At 43.3% G+C, this 21,822-nt stretch overlaps 1 protein-coding gene and 1 long non-coding RNA gene across 3 annotated transcripts in view; one reads left to right on the top strand and one right to left on the bottom strand.

Annotated features, from left to right (window-relative positions):
- LOC140190230 (protein phosphatase EYA3-like) overlaps positions 1-14,424 on the bottom strand; it is a 71,097-nt gene extending 56,673 nt beyond the window's left edge. Inside the window, exon 1 of one of the 2 annotated variants that reach the window (XM_072246790.1) lies at positions 13,942-14,424. The gene's annotated coding sequence lies outside the window, so the exon portion shown is untranslated. The remainder of the gene's footprint in view (positions 1-13,941) is intronic. The other variant, XM_072246789.1, reaches the window with a different exon arrangement.
- The window catches only part of LOC140190234 (uncharacterized), a 42,252-nt gene continuing 34,547 nt past the window's right edge, over positions 14,118-21,822 (top strand). The window contains exon 1 of the long non-coding RNA XR_011883562.1: positions 14,118-14,661. This is a non-coding gene — a long non-coding RNA (uncharacterized lncRNA). The remainder of the gene's footprint in view (positions 14,662-21,822) is intronic.

Raw genomic sequence — 21,822 nt, 5'->3', positions numbered from 1 at the left:
AGCAACCCTGATGGATTCACATGTGAAGTGCTGCAGATTATTAGATTTTATTACAAATGTATATTAATACTCAGACACACTTTAAATTCACGGTCAAACCATCAGAATGCTTGGATACACAAACACGAGGAATTTTGCAGATGCTGGAAATTCAAGCAACATACATCAAAGTTGCTGGTGAACGCAGCAGGCCGGGCAGCATCTCTAGGAAGAGGTACAGTCGACATATCGGGCCGAGACCCTTTGTCAGGACTAACTGAAAGAAGGGCTAGTAAGAGATTTGAAAGTGGGAGGGGGAAGGGGGAGATCTGAAATGATAGGAGAAGACAGGAGGGGGAGGGATGGAGCCAAGAGCTGGACAGTTGATCGGCAAAAGGGATATGAGAGGATCGTGGGCCAGGAGGCCCAGGGAGAAAGAAAAGGGCGGGGGGGGAACCCCAGAGGATGGGCAAGGGGTATAGTCCGAGGGACAGAGGGAGAAAAAGGAGAGAGAGAGAAAGAATGTGTGTATATAAATAAATAACGGATGGGGTACGAGGGGGAGGTGGGGCATTAGCGGAAGTTAGAGAAGTCAATGTTCATGCCATCAGGTTGGAGGCTACCCAGACGGAATATAAGGTGTTGTTCCTCCAACCTGAATGTTTGGATAGTGGTTTATCATAGTTTTACTCTATCAGGCCCGGGTAATGTGATTGAACAGAAGGACCCAGGGAAGCAAGTACATTGTTCCCTAAAAGTCAACCCAGGTAGAGAGTGTTGTGAAGAAGGGATCTGACCTTCATCAGTCAGGGCACTGAGTTTAGAAGGCACAGCAGCACCTCCACTTCCTCAGGCGATTGAGGCAAGCCAGGCCCCCACTCCCATCTTCAATGAATTTTACAGGAGCACCAATGACAGCATCTTGACAAGTTGCATCGCTATCTGGTATGGCAGCAGTTGAGCACTGTACCAGAAATCCCTACAAAGGACTGTGAGAACAGCTGAGAGGATCACCACTGGGGACATTTATCAGGAGCGCTATGTATGTAGGGCCCTTAGTATTATCACGGATCCCACCCATCCATCCAGCATCCTCTTTGACTTTCTACCATCAGGCAGGAGACTCCGATGCATAAGGAACGGCCAGTATGGGGAACAGTTTCTTCCCTCGGGCTATTAGGCTTCTGAACTCCCTGCTCCATCGCACTCAAAGTGTCACTGGCTGATCTGTTTTCTACTGTACAATATTTAATATTAATGCACTTTAGTTTGTTACTTATGTGTGACCATTCTGTAGATTTTATCCTCACCTTGGTAAGTTATTGTGATGTTATGTGTATTACTGTGCTTTATACCCTGGTTCAAAGAAACATCAAGTTTCTATGTACATTATATGGTTATACACACGTATATAGATAAATGACAATAAACGACTTGATATTATGTCGCAGTTGTACAAGCTGTTGGTGAGACTATGCCTGGAATACCGTGTAAAGTTTTGGTTGCTCTTTTATAGGCAAGGCATCATTAAGTTGGAAAGAGCGTGGAGAAGATTTATAAAGATACTGCCAGGACTTGAGGGCCTGAGTTATAAGGAGAGGTTAGCCAAACTGAAATTTTGATTTATAGCCTTAACCATCATTAAAAAATACACTCAATTAAAATTTATCTTGACACCTTTTCTACCAAAGAGATTTTGTTAATAAACAGACTTGAAATCGTAAAATGGAGCAGACAAGCCAAGAAGGTTGTTAATTTCAATTTTTTCCCCTCAGATGTCCCAAACTCAAAGGCTGATTTTCAATGGGCTTGAAATCAATGTTCAGCAGAGCTACGTAGTTTAACAAAGTTTCATTGCACAAGCCAGCTTGCAAACCATCTCTTAAGTGGCTCCCGCTGTGAGATGAGAAGCCCATGTTTAAGAGACAATGAGCCCAATTGCTACAGGGAGGTTAGATATAAACAAATTTTCTAAGACTGATTTTCATTTGAATTTAACACTTATCAGCCCTTGTTTGTAAAGCACAACTGTCTATAAGTCAGTTGTTTAGAACTTGGGAAAGGCCTGTATACTTTTAAGAATATAACGCCATTGAAAAATTGTCTGTCTCCATGTTCTCAAATTTTGGTCAATCCAAGTTTCCAATCTGTAAAAAGCTTATTTAAAAAAAGCTAAAAATAACCCTTTTTTAAAAAAATTGTGAGGCAAAAATATTTCTCAGATGATCATAGAGTCACCTCCTACAGGGAGAGACTAAGGGGCACAGGTGACGAGGTTACACTCCCAGATGAGCTCAATGCTTTCTATGTTCACTTTGACGGTCAAAATATGGAGGGATCGTCACAAATTCCCAAGGCCTCTGATGACCCTGTGATTTCAGTCTCTAAGGCCGACATGAGAGTATCCTTTAGGAGGGTGTACCCACAGAAAGCATCTGGCCCAGACAAGGTACTTGTCTGGGTACTAAAGATTTGAGCTGATCAACTGGCTGGAGTGGTCATTGAAATTTTTAACCTCTTACTTTGGAAACCCCAGGTACTATCCTGCCTCAAGACTTCAATTATACCAGTGCCTCAGTCAGTATCGTCCAGTAGCATTTAAACCCACTGTGACGAAGTGTTTTGAGAGGTTGGTGATGAGGAGCAACTTGGATCCACTCCAATTTGCCTATTGTTGGAACAGGTCAACAACAGATGCCATTTCATTGGGTTTCCACTCAACCCTGGAATATCTGGATAAGGTTGAGGGCATATGTTCCGATGTTCTTTATTAACTAGAGCTCAGCATTCAATACCACTATCCCCTCAAAACTAAAACTAAGACTTTTCTTTGTACAATTGGATCCTCGATTTCCTCACTTGCAGATCTCAGTCAGTTCAGATTGGCAACAGTATCTCCTCCACAGTCTCCATCGGCACAGGTGCACCACAAGGCTGTGTGCTTAGCCTTTTACTCTACTCACTTTATATTGGCCAAATCCAAGGTGGTGACCAATCAGCATACATGAGGAAGACTGAAAATCCAGTTGGGCGATGCCACAACAACAATCTCTCACTCAACGTCAGCAAGTCCAAGGAGCTGACTATTATCTACAGAAGGAGGAAACCAGAGGATCATGAGCCAGTCTTCATCGGGGATCAGAGGTGAAGGGGGTCAGCATCTTTAAATTCCTCGGTGTTATCATTTCAGAGGATCTGCCCCGGATCCAGCACCTAGGCGCCATTGCAAAGACAGCACGGCAGAACCTCTACTTTCTTAGAAGTTTGCGCAGATTCTGCAGCCATCATCTAAGTTTCACAAACTTCTATAGGTGTACAGTGGAGAGTATATTGACTGGTTGTTTCACATGACCTGGTATCGAAGCACCAATGTGGATACAGCCCAGTCTGTCACAGGTAAAGCCCTCCCTACCACTGAGCCCATCTGCATGGAGCATTGTCACAGGAAAGCAGCATCCATTATTAAGGGCCCTCACCACACAGGCCATGCTCTCTTGTCACTGCTGCCATCAAGAAGGAGGTACAGGAGCCCCAGGAACCACACCACCAAGTTCAGGAACAATTATTGCCCCTCAACCATCAGACTCTTGAGCGTGAGGAGATAACTTCACACTCACCCCAGCTGTTACCACAACCTATGGACTCACTTTCAAGGACTCTTCATTTCATGATCTCGATATTTATCGCTTATTTATTAATATTATTTGTATTTTTGTATTTACTGTGAACGCCTGCAGAAAATGAATCTCAAGATTCTGTACATGTTCTCTGATAATAGATTTACTTTGAACTTTGAATTGAGGAGGTGGTAGAAAGTACAATTAAAATGTTTAAAAGACATTTGGACAAGTACATAGACAGGAAAGGCTTAGAGGGATATGGGCCAAAGCAGTCAGATAGGACCAGCTCAGGTAGATATGTTTCTTGGTTGAAGGGATTATTCCATGCCATATGACTCTATAATTCTATAACATCTGCCTGGATTTCTCCCAGCCTGGGATCCATGGACCCCTTGTACTAGTCCATGGCATAAAAAAGGTTGGGAACCCCTGCGTGACTAGACACTTACAATAAGGGTAACTTACAACACTTACTTATTCCACCTGCACATCTTGGGAACATGGGAATGAACTGGAGTGTCCAAGGAAAATTCACACACCCACAGGAGAGAAAAAAAAATATCGGCAAACCCCGCACAGACAACACTGAAGATCAGAATTAAACCAAGGTTTCTGGAGCAGAGAAACAATTGCGTTACCCTGAAGCAACCTATCCCCTAAATCATACGATCACTATTTATGAGAATTGAAATTTCAGTGCGTATAATTTTGTATTTTTCAATCAGATAAATCCATTCCTTAGGAATCCTTTTGCTTTCTATCCTGAAATAGGACCTTTTAATTTAATTTTAAAATAAAGCCTACCACAAGTGTTTAGATACTGACGAACCTAGGCAGTGAACAAATTCACTGTATGCAGTCACTTTTCTAATGATATCACCAGCATGGAAACAATGCACTTGGTGTGCGAAACAAAAAGAGCTTTTTTATACTACTTCAATCATCAGCGCATGTTATTCTACCATTACAAATTCATTGCCACTAACAGCTTCCCCAAAATTCCATCACCGCTCCCCAGCATGAATTTTGATCTTAGCTCCAATTCCATTTCTTGCTCTGTAGGATGACAATATTATTGCTAGCTTTTACAGATACATTAATTCCTTTGTTCAAAATTCAAAGTACGTATATGTCACCAAATACAACGCTGAAATTCATTGTCTTGCGGATATACTCAATAAATACATAGGATAATAACCATAACAGAATCAATGAAAGACCACACCAACTTGGGCGTTCGACCAGTATGCAAAAGACAACAACCTGTGCTTAAAGGGAAATTACATGCTGCAGATTGCAACGAGAGTAATTCGAAAGAGGTATATCTGCCTGGCCTGCTGAGTTCCTCCAGCATTTTGTATGCTGCTTGGATTTCCAGTATCTGTAGATTTTCTCTTGTTTGTGATTGGATAGCTAGAAGTATTGGCTTCAGCCTGCAGAATGTCACTGAATCCATCATTAAAGACCCCCCACCACCCAGGTAATGCCTTGTTCTCATTGTTACCATCAGGAAGGAGGTACAGAAGCCTGAGGACACACACTCAACGATTCAGGAACAGCATCTTCCTCCTCTGCCACCTGATTTCTGAACGGACATTGAAGCCATGAGCACTACTTCATCACTTTTTTATTTCTATTTTTGCACTACTTATTGAATTTACCTATTTAATATATATGTATATATTTTCAGCAATTACCATTTTTTCTCTAATATTATGCATTGCATTGTACTGTTGCCGCAAAGACAACAAATTTCACAACACTTGCCAGTAATATTGAACCTGATTCTGAAAAAATACCATCATCTCACAGTAACCTATCCTATTCTGCCAAAATGCATTGATCAGGTGTGTAGCTTTTAAAATCATTATTTGGCAAATAAGATATTTCTGTAGAGTGCCAGACAGAATAATAGAATGTCCAATGATTAGGTCTTAATGCATACTTAATGGAAAGGCTACAGGTGTTATGAACCAGTGATTCTTTGTACTCCTTGAATCATGTTATAGATAAGGTCCATTCTATATACAATCTTTTCAGCACCATTGGTGAGAAACGTGACAGGATGCCTGCATTTTTTCAATATCTTTCAATCCCAATTACTAACACAAAGAACAAGACCTGGGCTTCAATGCCATTGCCTCCTACAAAGCAAAACCAAGCAACATACAATAACAATGAGGTTTTACTCCCAGCAACACACATCAAAGTTGCTGGTGAATGCAGCAGGCCAGGCAGCATCTCTAGGAAGAGGTACGGTCGACGTTTCAGGCCGCGACCCTTCGTCTGGACTAACTGAAGGAAGAGTTAGTAAGAGCCTTCAGTTAGTCCTGACGAAGGGTCTCGGCCTGAAACGTCGACCGGACCTCTTCCTAGAGATGCTGCCTGGCCTGCTGTATTCACCAGCAACTTTGATGTGTGTTGCTTGAATTTCCAGCATCTGCAGAATTCCTCTTGTTTGAGGTTTTACTCCCAGATGAGTTCAATGCCTTTTATGCCCACTTTGACCGACAAAACATAGAAGCACATTCACGAACCCCGACTGTCACCAATGAACCTAGGATCGCAGTCTGAGTGTGACACGGGAGCATCCTTCAGGGAGGTGAATCCACAGAAAGCATCTGGCCCAGATGGTGTACCTGGCCAAGTACTGAAGCTACCAATTCATTTCCATAGATGCTGCCTGACCTGCTGAGTTCTTCCAGCATTTTGTATGTGTTGCTCTGAATTTCCAGCACCTCTAGACTTTTTCTCCTGTTTATGATCAGCTGCTAAGTTACACCACACCCTTAATAAGCAGAGGCTACAGTTAAATTTATATGATTACTGTGTGAACAGGATCTCTGCAACATTTATGAACACTGGATTCACAATGAACACCGATTTTCAAAAAGGTCACATCTTACAACAGCCTAATGAATAAAAATAAGTGCGTGAATTTGGCCTTCATCTCACGGTAATAACTCCTCTTTCACTCCTACCTCACACCAACATTCTATTTTGACCTTTCCACTGTTGGTCTTCTACTTTCTTACAAATAAGCACAAAGATTTCATGAACAGTATGCCAGCCCTCTTCTAGGCAATGTAGATCCTTATTTAAATTAATCTTGTTATTCACTTCGGTTCCAAGGTTGTCAAGCCGAGGAGTGGTAGTGGGGACAAGCTCCCACTACATAAAAGTGCTCCTCACAGCATGCGCCTCAAATAGCCTCTGACAACCAAGTCCAACTCCTGGCCTTCTCGTGTGGCTTAGCCTCTATGCCTGGCGGAACTGTTTCTACTGACAGGAGAAGGGGCGAAGGCGGGACCTGGAACCTTAAAACCAGTGGTCAGGGTAGATGGAGCTCGTCAGCCTGCGAAGGCAGTCCATCTAAGAGGGAGAACTCTGATTTCAAATCTCCGCTGCCTTGTGGCCATACCCACTCATGGGAAAGGCTTCGGGAGTAAACCCTGAGGACAAATCCGGAACTGGAGTCCCTAAGGCAGTCCGACAGTGCCTTCAGCCGCGTTCTGGCAACTCCTGCGATGACACCGGTGCCAAGCTGTATCAGCCCTTGCCCTTCCCTTGGACAACATCGGTGTCGTGGAGAGGGGAAACTTGCAGCATGGGCAACTGCCGGTCTTCCATACAACCTTGCCCAGGCCTGCGCCCTGGAAATCCACGGTCTCGCAGACTAACGGATGCCACCATATTTTACTTAAAACCCAAGCTCTACTACAGCAGGCAATGTTCACTAGGAACTAAAGTTCAAAGTGCATTTATTATCAAAGTACGTATAAATTATACAACTTTGAGATTCATCTGCTTACAGGCAGCCACAAAGCAAGAAACGTGAAGGAACCCAATTGAAATAAGATCAACACCCAATACTCAGAGAGAGGGAGAAAAAAACAAATCATGCAAACAATACAGCAAGCACCAGCATTCAGAACAAAAGCGAGTCCATAAACCCGAAGCCCGGAGTAGGCCCATAGCCTCAATCTCAGTTCATCACACAGTAGGGCAAACCGCTGCAAAGCTCATGGACACGAAGCCCAGAGCAGCCAGGGAACGACACAGCCTCAGCGCCGAGGAGAGCAGAGTAAGATGTTCCGGAGCAGGACTGGCTCAACCCTCTCCTCCGGTCCCAACACCCTGCTTTTTCAGTCCACCTGGCCCGGTGTTTAAATTGTCCAAGCACCGGGTTGTCCCCTGCACGAGGACCCGGGTCCTGCCACAGAGTTTCGCTCTGGGCCTGTTCCGGCCCGTACTCGACGTTCCCAAATCGGACTGGTCCTTGGATGGATCCAACCGTGCACCTAGTTTAGGTGGACGGAACCGGACCTAGTTATTCAATGTGGGGGAGTAAAAATCTACGAACTGTATGTCAAAACATGCAATACTTGTGGTGGTGACATTTTAATGCTGGTTTTGTTACTGATAGGCCCAGCATTGTTTTTGGGGCATTTAATCATCTTCGACTCAAACAAGTCCCAACTCCTCCTGAGCAGTATTTTTACTGACACAAGTCTCTTTAATTTACTTGCAAACATTTCATCACCATGCGAAAAGACATCATCAGTACACTGTTAACTGCAGTGTATCCTCCAAATGCTTGGCCTTTAAATACTTTTCAATAGCTGATTGATTCTCTTGCATGCCCTTGTCTCTACCCATGAGGATCGAGAGGGGCACAAATTTGACTGGTATCAGTGTAAGTTATGGTGCAAGCAAGCATGCAGCATACAGGAGAACTCCTAGAAGCAGGGTTCTCCGCAAACAATTCTGTAAACAAACACGTAGACTTCGATCCTATTTATGAGCTAATGTGGCTGAAGTTCCAGACCACGACACATAAAGTTCGCCAAACAGCCAGTCAGTGACGAGATTTGCTCCCCACATCACAATTGAGTTACTGAAATGACATCCAATGCTGATTGAAAAGTATATAAAGGCCATGCGTTCGGAGGACACACCACTATCAACAGCACAATGGTGTCTCCTCGCATGGTGATGAAACGTTTGCAGGTAAATTGCCATGATCAGAGGACAATTCAACCCAACCATCAACCACCCGAGCTATACATCTTCCAAATTATTTCCAATCAATTCCGCACTGTATCCCACTCATTTTAAAAGGACAGACTGAAAATGGTTGGGTTGAGTCTTTCTCTGATCTTGGTAATCCATTTGCAAACGTTTCATCACTATACAAAGAGACATCATCAGTGCGCCATTTACTTGTGTGTCCTCCAAGTGCTTGGCCTGATTGGTTGCGTGGCAAACTCTGTGCGCTGTCTGGAATTTTGCCCAGATTGGTTTATAAATGGGATTGAGGTCCACTAGCCTGCTTATAGAATTGCTTGCGGAAAACCACGCCTCGAGGAATTATCGTGCATGCTGTGTATCTGCTTGTGCCTTGACTTTACACCCAACTACCTGGCCTCCACAGATGCCTGTGGTAACAAATTCCACAAATTCACCACCATCTGGCTAAAGAAATTTCTCCGCATCTCAGTTTTGAATGGACGCCCCTCTATCCCAAGGCAGTGCCTTCTTGTCCTAGACTCCCCCACCATGAGAAACATCTTTTCCACATCTACTCTGTCTCGGCCTTTCAACCTGTTCATGGATCCGTGTGGATAGTTTTCTCTCTGTTTGGTTGACGTAATATTTGCTGCAGTCCATGCATTGGTCTTGTCCAATGGTCTTATCCTCTAGCATGGCGGAGCTAAAGTATACAGAGGAGAAATATCTCTTCTAAGTATTCGCACAAAATGGATACCCACATAACTTCACGCGAAGATGCCTATGAGGTCGACAACGCACCAACAAAAGACAGGTTGTCCTTCCATACATTCGAAATATCTTGGAAATGACAGCCTGACTGCTCCAAGAACGTAGAATTTCAGTCACACATAAACCGACAGCTATGTTAGGGAAGAGTACTCTGCAGACCAAAAGAACGAACCAAGCTATTGGACAAGACCAAGGTAGTCCACAAAATCCAATTCGCGGACTACAGCAAATGTTAGATTGGCCAAACTGGAAGAGAACTATCCATGAGGCTCCATGAACATCAACTGGCTGTAAAGGGCCATGACCAACCCCATGAAGATCAAGAAGGGCCCAAATTGACTGGGCATCAGTGAAAGTGCTGGTGCAAGTGAACATGTGGTACGCAAGAGAATTCCTAGAAGCGTGGTTTCCCACAAACAACTCTATAAACAGGTACGTAGACCTTGATCCCACTTAGACCCCAATGCGGGCAAAATTCCAGAGTTCGCCATGCACCCAGTGACAAGCCCCCTCCCTACGTCATGATTGTTGACGACCAATCAACTGATAAGTACACAAAAGCCAAACATATGGAGGGACCCACAATTGAAAGGTGCATTGCCTTCTCGTATGGCGATGAAATGCTTACAAGTGGATTGCCAAGATTGGAGAACAGCTCAACCCAGCCATCAAACACATGAGCTACACATTTTCCGAGTTATTTCCACCAGACAGAAAACACTAGCATAGCAAATGGGAAGATAAACCAGGGCAGGGCTTGCATAATAAATGGCAGGGCCATAAAGAGTATTGTAGAGCAGAGAAACTGTAAGGTTTCAGTACACAGTTCCCTAAAAATGGCAAAGCAAATGGACAGTGTGGTGGAGGCAGCATTTGACACACTTTCCTTCATCGGTGAGCGAACCGAGTAAGACAGCTTGAACACCATGTTGGGAAGGCAGCATTTGACACACTGTGTACATCCTGGTAGAAGGATGTCATTAAGCTAGAGTGGGTGCAGAAAAGATTCAAAAGGACGTTGCTGAGACTTGACTAAGTTATAAGTAGAGACAGGATTGTCTCTGGATGTTTTCACTGGAATGTGACATTATGGAAGCATTAAGGTGCATAGATAAAGTGAATGGTCACCTCCTTTATGAAAATGAATAAACAGTCGGTGTTTCGGGCTGAGACTTTTCATCAGGATCCTGATGGGACTTCACAAGGGTCTCGGCCTGAAACGTCGACCGTTTAATCTGGTCTACAAATGACCTGCTGAGTTCCTCCAGCATTTTGTGTATGCTGCTCTGGTCTGCCAGCATCTGCAGAATCTCGTGTTTATGGCCACTGTCTTTACTCCCCCTCCAGCAGGGGAACCTAGAAGTAAAGTGCATAGATTTACGGTTCAAAGGGAAAGATTTAAAAAGGAATGGGGTGGAGGGCAATTTTTTTCCTACACCGAGGATGGACAGTATGAACTGCCAGAAAAACTGTTAGAGACACGTACAATTGCAATGTTTGAAAGACATCTGAACAGGTAATATGGATAGGAAAAGCTTGGAGAGATATGGGCCAAACAAATGCAAATGGGCCCAGCTCAGCTAGATGCTTCGGTTGCCATGGGAAAGTCGGGGTCAAAGGTCCTTTTCCCACGCTGTATACTCATGGCTTAAGTTTTTCTGGATATAGTTTTTTGCAAACTTGCAATGCATGTGCTGTTTCATTCCTTTAATTTATCCTTCAACAACAAATTTCACAACAGTGACATTAAACCTGATTCTGATTTCGACTGATATGCGTCCAATTTTAGGGAAGTATGAGGAAAATGTACAGTCACAATGTTCCTTTTGAAAATTACAGCACAGAACTTAAGAAGCTGGAGTGAACTATTCTTTCAAAGTAGATTAAAAATGGCCATTATAGGAGACCAATTATAAATAGCCAAGTTCCCATCCCTCTCTCATTATTTCTCTTTGCCTGCCCATTGCCTCCCTCTGGTGCTCCTCCCCGTTTTTCTTTCTTCCATGGCCTTCTGTCCCCTTCTATCAGATTCCCTATTCTCCAGCCCAGTATCACTTTCACCATTTAACTTCCCAGCTCTTTACTTCACCCCTCCCCCTCCCAGTTTCACCTCTCATCTTGTGTGTCTCTCTCTCCCCCCTCCCTCGCCTTTTAAATCTACTCATCTTCTTTTCTCTGGTCCTGCCAAAAGGTCTCAGCCCAAAACATCGACTGTACTTTTTTCTATAGATGCTGCCTGGCCTGCTGAGTTTCTCCAGCATTGTGTGTGTGTCGCTTGGATTTCCAGCATCTGCAGATTTACTCTTGTAAGTAATCACAGTGTCAAGTTTGCCGATGACACGATGGCGCTGAGGATCATCACCAATGATAATGAGACAGCCCTCACAGAGGAGCTGGAAGAGCTCAGGACCTGGTGGCATGCAAATAACCTTTTCCTCAATGTTAACAAGACAAGGGAGGTGGTTATCGACTTCAGGAGAACTTGCACCACTCACAGCCCTCTTTACATTGGTAGCACAGCAATGGAAACCTCTGGAGTGCACGTCTCGCACAGTCCCTCATGGTCCCAGAACACATTATACACGATCCAAAAAGCTCACCTACACCCCTACTTTGTGAGGAGGCTGAAGTGAGCTGGACTATGTACATCTATACTCAAGTCATTCTACAGATGCGCAGTAGAGAGCATCTCTAGCTGTACAAGCTGGATGCCAGGACCACCAGACTCAAAAACATTTACTTTCCCCAGCAGTAAGGATGATTAAAACCTCCACCCACTAATTCACCCCTCCACAACCACTGCCACTTTATCACTTTCTCTCAGTCACCTTATGTACAGACATTCCTGTGCCTAGTGTCACTTTATGGTTCACACAATCAATCCATGCATATAAGCTATCCTACACCTTCCCTGGTAATGCTTCCCAACTCTTCCTGCACTACATTGATGACCTGATGCATGCTGCTTCAAAGCATCCATGCTGAGCTGGTCAATTTCAACAAACTTGCTTCCAACTTTCACCCTGCTCTTAAATTCACTCTGTCCATTTCTGACACCTCTCTCCCCTTTCTCAATTTCTCTGTCTTCATCTCTGGAGCAAAAAAAACCATCAACATCTTTCATAAACCTCCTGATTACCACAGTTGTCTTGACTATAGCTCTTCCCACCCCGTCTCCTGTAGAAATACTATTTGCTTTTTTCAGTTCCTTCAACTCTGCCGCACCTGTTCCCAGGGTGAGGCTTTCCTCTCTGGGAGAGATGTCCCCCTTCTTCAAAGAATGGGGTTTCCCTTCCTCCACCGCTGATGCTGCCCTCACTCACATCGCCCCCATTTCCCGGACATCCGCACTCACTCCATCTTTCCGCTGTCCCGCTAGAGTTCCTCTTGTTCTCCCCTACCACCCCATGACCCTCCACATTCAATACATCATTCTCTGCAACTGCAGCCATCTTCAAGGTGCTCCTACCACCAAACACACCTTAACCTCCTCCACTTCACCTACAAATCTGCTGGGGTTGTCTGTTGTATCCGTTGCTCCCGAAATGGCCTCCTCTACATTGGTGAGACCCGACATAAATCGGGGGACTGCTTTATCAAGCACCTCCGCTCAATCCGCTAAAAGCGGAACTTCCCAAGTGCCCAACCATTTTAATTCCTATCCCCATTCCCATATATCAGACCATGGCCTCCTCTTTTGCCACAATGAGGCCACCTTCAGGATGGAGGTGCAACATCTTATATTCCATCTTGGTAGCCCCCCCAACCTGATGGCATGAATATAGATTTCTCCTGCCAGTAAAAAAAATTCCCTCCCCCTTCACTCTTCTTCTGTTCCCCACTCTGACCTCGTATCTCTTCTCAACTGCCTCTCATTTCCCCTAGGCTTAGATTAAATCAGGGAATTGCTGGTCAGTGTGGCTTGAAGGGCCAATTCCACGCTGTATCTCAATAAATAAAAAAATAAAATAAACTTTGTGAGCTGAACACCTTGTGCTGTGTTCTGTGTTATAGTCTTCAGGTGAGAGAAAGGAATTTTAAAGGGGAAATTTTGGGGTTAATTTTTCACTACACTATATTGTTGATATCTGGAATGCACTGCCAGTAAAAGAGGCCCATTTCTATATTATATAAGTACAAATATTAATGGGTCTGTTAGTAGAAAGATAAACATAAATTTAAAAATTCTTAAATTAGTGGAAAAATGCAATTACTGGGAAATTGTTATAGGAATAGGAATTTATGAAATACAGAGATAAGAATAAAAATTCTGGAAATTCACAAAAATATATCAATATCTTAAGGAATGATAAGGCTGGTAAACAGGAAGCTGTACCAATAATTAATATTGGACCTTAAGCCAGCAAGGTTGAAATCCAAGGGGAAAAATCTATGTTTTTATCCCAACATTTTAATTTTCTCAATCCATAAAGTGCAATAAAATCAACAGAACAATTTATCAACAATAGCAGACAGGTACGTATAAAAGTTCTTTAACAATTGAAAATAAATCAATGCCTTATTTTCATTAAAAAGTTTAGAAATGAGAAATTCGACGTACCAGTATTCACATTAAGAGCAAACGAGAGCGGGGAACTCATTAGCTAAAGTTTTCTTAATTATAGAAATGTTGATGGGCGGCAGGAGAAGACAGCTTTATTCTCAGTCACTGCAGAGTGGTTCACGATTTAGCAGGAAGTGCCCCTTGTCAGCTAGTGCGCAGGCGTGACACCCCGTCCTGGCCTACGCGGCCGTGGAGACTCACTATTTGGCAGGGGCACACTCGCGGCCCGTGTCCTTACTGCCCCATCGAGCCTGGTCGCACAGGCGGACGCAGAAACGCTCTCCAGCCGCGCTCAGCGCCTCAGCAATCGCACGGAAGGAGGGGAGGCGGGGAGTGCCGGGCCGCGCGAAGGACTGGAGTCCGAGAAGGCGAACACACAGACAATCTGCCCTCGATTCCAACCTCATCCCGCCGTTTGCCTCAGTGATTGAACGTCGCTGGCCGCCATGGTAGCGTTGCGCTGCAAGCCGGGATTTCCGGTCGGTCCTCGCATGAGGGGAAGGGGAGGCTCGCTGTTCAAACTGAATGCCTTCCCGCCAAGGAAAAACTCAGCTGCAGATAGACCACTGCATCCTTAAAGGCCCCTTTTCCACGATGCCCAAGCTATTTTCCTCCCCCCCCTCCAACTAAAACCTTCCTTCGCACCGTGGTTCATTGTTCCAATATTAGAGACACAACAAACAAATTGCACATAGCAACACGCCTACAAACAACCAGGTAAGCTATTTTAGTACTTGAAGGGGAAAACGAAGTTTCAGCGGATAGAAATCTGAAGTAAAAGCGGAATTCAGCAGGCAGCATCAGTGGGAGAACTTTTTGGTTGATGGCTTATGATTTGGGGCTGGCAGCTACATTGATTAAAAACTCTTGGAGAGCGGCAAAAATCAATAGATCACGGCAGCGAGAAAATCTGCGGAGTCTGGCAGTCCACAGCAACAGAAATCACACACACACACACACACACACCTGCAGGAACTCAGCAGGCCAGGCAGCATCTATGGAAAAGTGTAAACAGGACTGGTGACTGGTCCTAATGAAGGATCTCAGCCCAAAACTTTCATTTCCACAGATGATGCCTGGCCTGCTGAGTTCCTCAAGCATTTTGTGTTTGTTGCAATAGCTCACAGCAAGTTTTGCAGCTGATAATACATCTGTCAGGAGAAGGAAAAGCAAAACCAACGTTTCACAAATATTGTAGAACAATTTTATGCCAAGATCGTCTTTCCCTGAGTTTACCTGCTTAAATATTTTTATTGCATTTGTACTTTTGAATATTTTCCTTAATAAATGTCACCTTTTTTTGCAGAGAAAATGCATTTTTTTAACAATCGGGATTTTACAAGATGCAGAGGATTCATAAGCGATAAGCCATTAAACATAATAATTAAAAGGAAGTAGGGTGTGAATCAAAAGCATAGATAATGAATCAATAGGGGATGTTCTCATCAGAATCAGGTTTAATATCACTGGCATATGTCGTGAAAATTTGATTAAGATTCTATGACTAGTGTGACTACCAATATACAGAATCTTGAATATTATTTACCACTGATATCAGGGTTGATGAGATAGAGTTATCTCTCTATTTAAAATGTACAAACCTCATTTCCAGAAAAGTTTGGATATTTTCCAAAATGCAATAAAAACAAAAATCTGTGATATGTTAATTCACGTGAACCTTCATTTAACTGACAAAAGTACAAAGAAAAGATTTTCAATAGTTTTACTGACCAACTTAATTGTATTTTGTAAACATACACAAATTTAGAATTTGATGGCTGCAACACAGTCAACAAAAGTTGGGACAGAGGCATGTTTACCATTGTGTTACATCACCTTTCCTTTTAATAACACTTTTTAATCGTTTTGGAACTGAGGGTACTAATTGTAGTAGATTTGCAATTGGAAATTTTGTCCATTCTTGCTTGATATAAGACTTCAGCTGCTCAACAGTCCGTGGTCTCTTTTGTCTGATTCTCCTCTTCATGATGCGCCATACATTTTCAATAGGAGATAGATCTGGACTGGCAGCAAGCCAGTCAAGCACATGCGCTCTGTGTCTACAAAGCCACGCTGTTGTAGCCCATGCAGAATGTGGTCTGGCATTGTCCTGCTGAAATAAGCATGGACATCCCGGGAAGAGGCGTCGCCTTGATGGCAACATATGTCTCTCTAAAATCCTAATATACACCTCAGAGTCAATGGTACCTTCACATACATGCAACTCACCCATGCTGTGGGCACTGATGCACCCCCATACCATAACAGGTGCTGGCTTTTGCATCTTTCACTGATAACAATCTGGATGGTTGTTTTCATCTTTGGCACGGAGAACTCAACGCCTGTTTTTTCCGAAAACTAGCTGAAATGTGGACTCATCTGACCACAGCACACGGTTCCAGTCTTTCGGTCCATCTGAGATGAGCTCGGGCCCAGAGAACTCGCCGGTGTTTCTGCATAGAGTTGATGTATAGCTTCTTCCTTGCGTAATACAGTTTCAAATTGCATTTCTGGATGCAGCGACGGACTGTGTTGAGTGACAATGGTTTTCCGAAGTACTCCCGAGCCCAGGTGGCTATAATTGTCACAGTAGCATGACTTTTCTGTGCACTTTTCAATCTTATTTTAACTCTGTCCCAACTTTTGTTGAGTGTGTTGCAGCCATCAAATTCTAAATTTGTGTATATTTACGCAAATAAGTTGTTCAGTAAAACTATTGAAAATCTTTTCTTTGTACTTTTGTCAGTTAAATAAAAGTTCACGTGAATTAACACATCACAGATTTTTGTTTTTATTGCATTTTGAAAAATATCCCCACTTTTCTGGAAATGGGGTTTGTGCATTTGCAGGAAAAAGTTTGTGAACCCTTTGCAGTTACCTGATTTTCTGCATCAATTATTCATAAAATGTGGTCTGATCATCTTCTAAGTCACAATTATAGACAAACTAATAACAAATTGACAAACAAATTGTACTTTTCATGTCTTTATTGAACACATTGTTTAATCATTCACAGTCCAGGCTGGAAAATGTATGTGAACCCTTGTATTTAATATCCGGTAGAAACTTCTTTACCAGCAGTAACCCCCACCAAATGGTTCCTGTAGCTGCTGATCGGACTTGCACAATGGTGAGGAGGAATTTTAGACCATTTCCCCATTTTAGAAAAAAAACCTTTCAGTTCATTAGTATTTCTGGGATACCTTGCATGATCAGCCCTTTTCAGGTCATGCCACGGCATCTCAATTGGGTTAAGGTCTGGACTCTGACTTGGCCGTTCCAAAACTCCAATTTTCTTCTTTTTAAACCATTCTGTTGTTATTTGTGGCACGTGGCCAAGTGGTTAAGGCATTGGACTAGCTACCTGAAGGTTGTGAGTTCGAGCCCCAGCTGAGGGAGCATGTTGTGTCCATGAGCAAAGCACTTAATCACACATTGCCCTGCGACGACACTGGTGCCAAGCTGTATCAGCCCTTGCCCTTCCCTTGGACAACATCGGTGTCATGGAGAGGGGAGACTTGCAGCATGGGCAACTGCTGGTCTTCCATACAACCTTGCCCAGGCCTGCGCCCTGGAGAGTGAAGACTTTCCAGGCGCAGATCCATGATCTCGCAAGGCTAACGGATGCCTTTATTTATTTTATTTATTTGTTGATTTACTCTTGTGTTTCTTATCATTGTCTCATTGCATCATCCAGCTTCTATTAAGCTTCAGGTGACAGACTGCTATCCTGACATTCTCCTTTAAAATGTCTTGATACAATTTTGAATTCATTGTTCCCTTGACGATTGCAAGCTGTCCAGGCCGTGAGGTAGCAAAGCAGCCCCAAACCATGATGCTCCTTCCACCATGCTTCACATTTGGGATGAGGTTTCAATGTTGGTGTGCAGTGCCCTTTTTTCTCCAAAGATAACGGTGTTCGTTCCTGCCAAAGTTCAACTTTTGTCTCACCTGTCCACAGACGTTGTCCCAGAAGTGTTGTGGAACATCCAGGTGGACTTCTGCAAACTTGAGGCATGTAGCAGTGTTTTTTTGGGATGCTAATGGTCTCGTCACTGCTGTTCTTCCATGAACACCATTCTTGTTTAGTTTTTTTTATATAGTGGACATAGCAGAGATTTTAGCAAATTCTACAGATTTCTGCAATTCTTTTGCTGTTTTCCTTGGGTTCATTTTCATCTCCTTCAGCATTGCCCATTGTGCTCTTGGTGTGATCTTTGCAGGATGCCCACTCCTAGGCAGAGTAGCAACAGTACTAAGTTTCCTCCATTTGCAGACAATTTTCTTACTGTGGACTGATGAACACTCAGGTCTTTAAAAATGCTTTTTTAGCCTTTTCCAGCTTCATGCATCTCTACAATTCTTTTAAAGTCCTCTGAAAGTTGTTTTGATCGTGGCATGGTGCACATAAACAGATTTTTCTTGAGAAGAGCAGGCTCTGATTTTGTATGTCTTTTTTATAGGGCAGGGCACCTCTACAACCCATACCTCCAATCTCATCTCATTGATTAGAACACCCAACTCCAAATAGCTTTTGTAGAAGGCATTACTCCAGAGGAGTAACATTACCCCAGAGGTTCTCATACTTTTTTGAACCTAGACTGTGATTGTTTAAATAGTGTACTCAGTATTGACAAGAAGAAGTACAATTGTTTGTATGTTATTAGTCTAGGCAGATTGTGTTTGTCTATTATTGTGACTTAGATGAAGATCAGACCACATTTTATGAGTAATTAATGCAGAAAACCAGGTAATTTCAAAGGCTTTGCAAACTTTTTCTTGCAACTGTATGTGTTTTTGCTCAAGAAGGAAGTGGGTGCTGTAACTCGGAACTATTGGGACGCAGATAAGGCAGGTCTTGTGCTCGAGGGCTCTGGTCAGCTTCAGTGAAGAGCTGAGATTGAGAAATCGGGGCAGGACTTACTGTGGAAGCAGAGACAGTCAGATTTTGAGATTAGAGGACCTTGGCTAAACTTGGTCCTTCTGGACCAGCTGTGTGTCATTTTTAAAACCATTATTGCACTTGAAATCTCGGTTGCATTAAATTTTTATAGTATAAGTAAATCATTAGCCTGCTGTAGGCAAGGATTAAATCTTTTAATTCCTGCTTAATTTTTAACAATTGGAATTTAGAACTGATTAATATCGTCACGAGTGAAAGGCTTGTCTTGCATACTGTTAATACAGATCAATTCATGAGTCAAGTTTATTGTCATTTGACTATATACATGTACACTGTCAAACGAGATTTTTCTCCAGACCAGGATGTAAAGCATAGTAGTACATATAACACACAATGACTTAGGAAAGTAAGAATTGTATCTACAAATCAAATACAATAGATAAATAAGTACAGTGCATCAATTAAATATTGTAGGGAACAGTACAAATTATCCAGTGACACTCTGAATGTGATGTGGCAGGGAGTTCAGAAGTCATCCTGGCCTTTCTTTGTTGTTATACATCGGAGTCTCCTGCCTGATGGGAGAAAGTCGAAGAGGACGCTGGGTGGATGGGTGGGATCCTTAGTAATGCTAAGGGCCCTGTGCACGCAGTGCTCTGATAAGTGTCCTCAATGGATAGTAGGGAGACCCCTATGATCCTCTTGGCTGTTCTTACGGTCCTTTGTAGGGACTTCTGGTCCAGTGCTCTGCTGCTTCCGTACCAGGTGAGATCCAGCTTGTCAGGACACTATCAATGGTGCTCCTATAAAATGCAATTAAAATAGGGGTGTTGGGGGGTGTGGGAAGGAGCCTCGCTCTCCTTAATCTCCTGAGGAAGTGGAGGCGTTGTGCCTTCTTGTTCAGGGAGGTGATATTAGGGGACCAGGCGAGGTCATCCATGACGTGAATGCCCAGGAACTTGGTGCATTTAACTCTTTCTACGGGGGAGGATTGTATTCTTAGAGGTGGATTGTTCATCTGCACCTACCTAAAGTCAACAATGATTTCCTTGGTCTTCTCCATGTTCAGACTTGGATTGTTGTTCTCACAAAGGTCCACCAGCCACTCCACTTCCTCTCTGGACTCTGATTCATCATCATTGATGAGGCCAACCACGGTTGTGCCATCTACAAACTTGATATTGTTTGAGCTAAATCCTGTGACACAGTCATACGTTAATAGTATGAACAGCAACAGGCGGAACACACAGCCGGTGCTCAGTGTAATGGAGCTAGAGAGATTGCTGCCCACATGGACTGACTGTAGCCTTTCTATTAAGAAGTCCAGGATCCAGTTACAGAGGGAGGTGTTGAGACCAAGCAAGGACAGTTTCCCCACCAGTTTCTGAAATATAATGGTATTGCACACTGCATTGAGGTAGTACAAGATAAAACAATAATAGAATTAAAGCTTCCATTGTTTGCCAATTAAAGCAACGAGGGAGATTGAAACACCGGGGTGAATGTAGGAGGTGAGCACTGGCTGTCTATTTTTTGATTGCTGGTGGGATCGCTCTGCTGCCAGTGAGGGAAGGGCCTGCAGCTGTGCCCTGAAAATGTTACCTGTGTTTTCTGCATTTTGGATATGGACTTGGACTAAAGACTTTTTTCAGTCTTATGGATTTTTTTAATATTCTGTCTTTTTCGCTCAATCTTTCTCATTCTTTTGTGTGTGTGGGAGAGGAGGATTTGGGGGTTGACATGCCTGTTTCGTTTTTTTTTCTATGGGGAGGAGGAATTTGGGGGCTGATGATCATGCTGCTGCTCTTTTCTTGTTTTGGTTTTGTGGCTATCTGAAGAAGAATAATTTCAGAGTTGTATCCTTTGATAATAAATGAGCCTTGAGAATGCAGATTAAAGTGTAACAGCTACAGAGAAAATGCACTGCAGGTTAAACAATAAGGTGCAAGGTCATAACAAGTTAGATTGTGAAGTCAACAGTCCATCTTATTATACAAGGGAACCATTCAATATTCTTGCAACAGTGGGGTAGGAGCTGTCCTTGAGCCTGGTAGAACATGCTTTCAGATATTTGTATCTTCTGTCGGATGGGAGATGGAGAAGAGAGAATATCCAGGGGAGGGGTCTTTGATTATGCTGGCTGCATTACATAGGCAGCAAGAAATATAGACGGAGTTCACGGAGGAGAGGCTGGTTTCTATGATGCACTAATGTCCACAACTCTAATTACTTGCAGTCACAGGCAGAGTAATTGCCATGCCAAGCCATGATACTTTGTTCTGCATTGCTGAGGGTTGACGGTGACGTGCCAGATTTTCTTTAGCTTCCTGAGGAGGTAGAGGCATTGTGAGTAGAGTAGGTGTTGGAAGTAGAGGCTTTCCTGGCCATGGCATCTACATGTTTGGATCAGGACAGGCTATTGGTGATTGAAACGCTTGACCTCTGCTCTGTTCCCCTTCCTGAAGTCGTAACCACCTCATTTTGCTTTGCTGATGTTGTTGTCATCTTGTCTCTGTCTCTGTCTGTCTCTGCCTCTCTCTCTCTCTCTCTCTCTCTCTCTGTCTTTCTGTCTCTCTGTCTCGTATTCTTGACTCATTGTTATTTGAGATACAGCCCACTGTGTGATATCACCTGCAAATTTGTAGGTCAGAGGTACCTAACCTTTTTTTATTAATATCATGGACCATTAACTGACTGGTCTGTGGACCCCACATTTTGGAGTTAGAGTGGAATCTAGTCACTCAATCAAGAATGTAAAGGGAATAGAGTAGGGGGCTGAAGATACAATCTTGTGATGCACCAGTGTTTAGAGTAATTGAAGTAAGACGTGCTTATCCTTACTGATTGTAGTCTGTTGAATGTTGAAGATGGAGCTACAGAGTGATGTGTTGACTCCTAGGTCTCAGAGATGATGATGAGTCTGCTTGGAGTTGTAGTATTGAAGGCAGAGCTGTAGTCAATAAACAATAATCTAA

This window comes from Mobula birostris, chromosome 29 (assembly GCF_030028105.1).
Source record: "Mobula birostris isolate sMobBir1 chromosome 29, sMobBir1.hap1, whole genome shotgun sequence".
NCBI classification, from domain to species: domain Eukaryota; kingdom Metazoa; phylum Chordata; class Chondrichthyes; order Myliobatiformes; family Myliobatidae; genus Mobula; species Mobula birostris.
The sequence above is the reverse complement of the archived record's forward strand: the minus strand, read 5'-3'. Positions and strand labels throughout refer to the sequence as shown.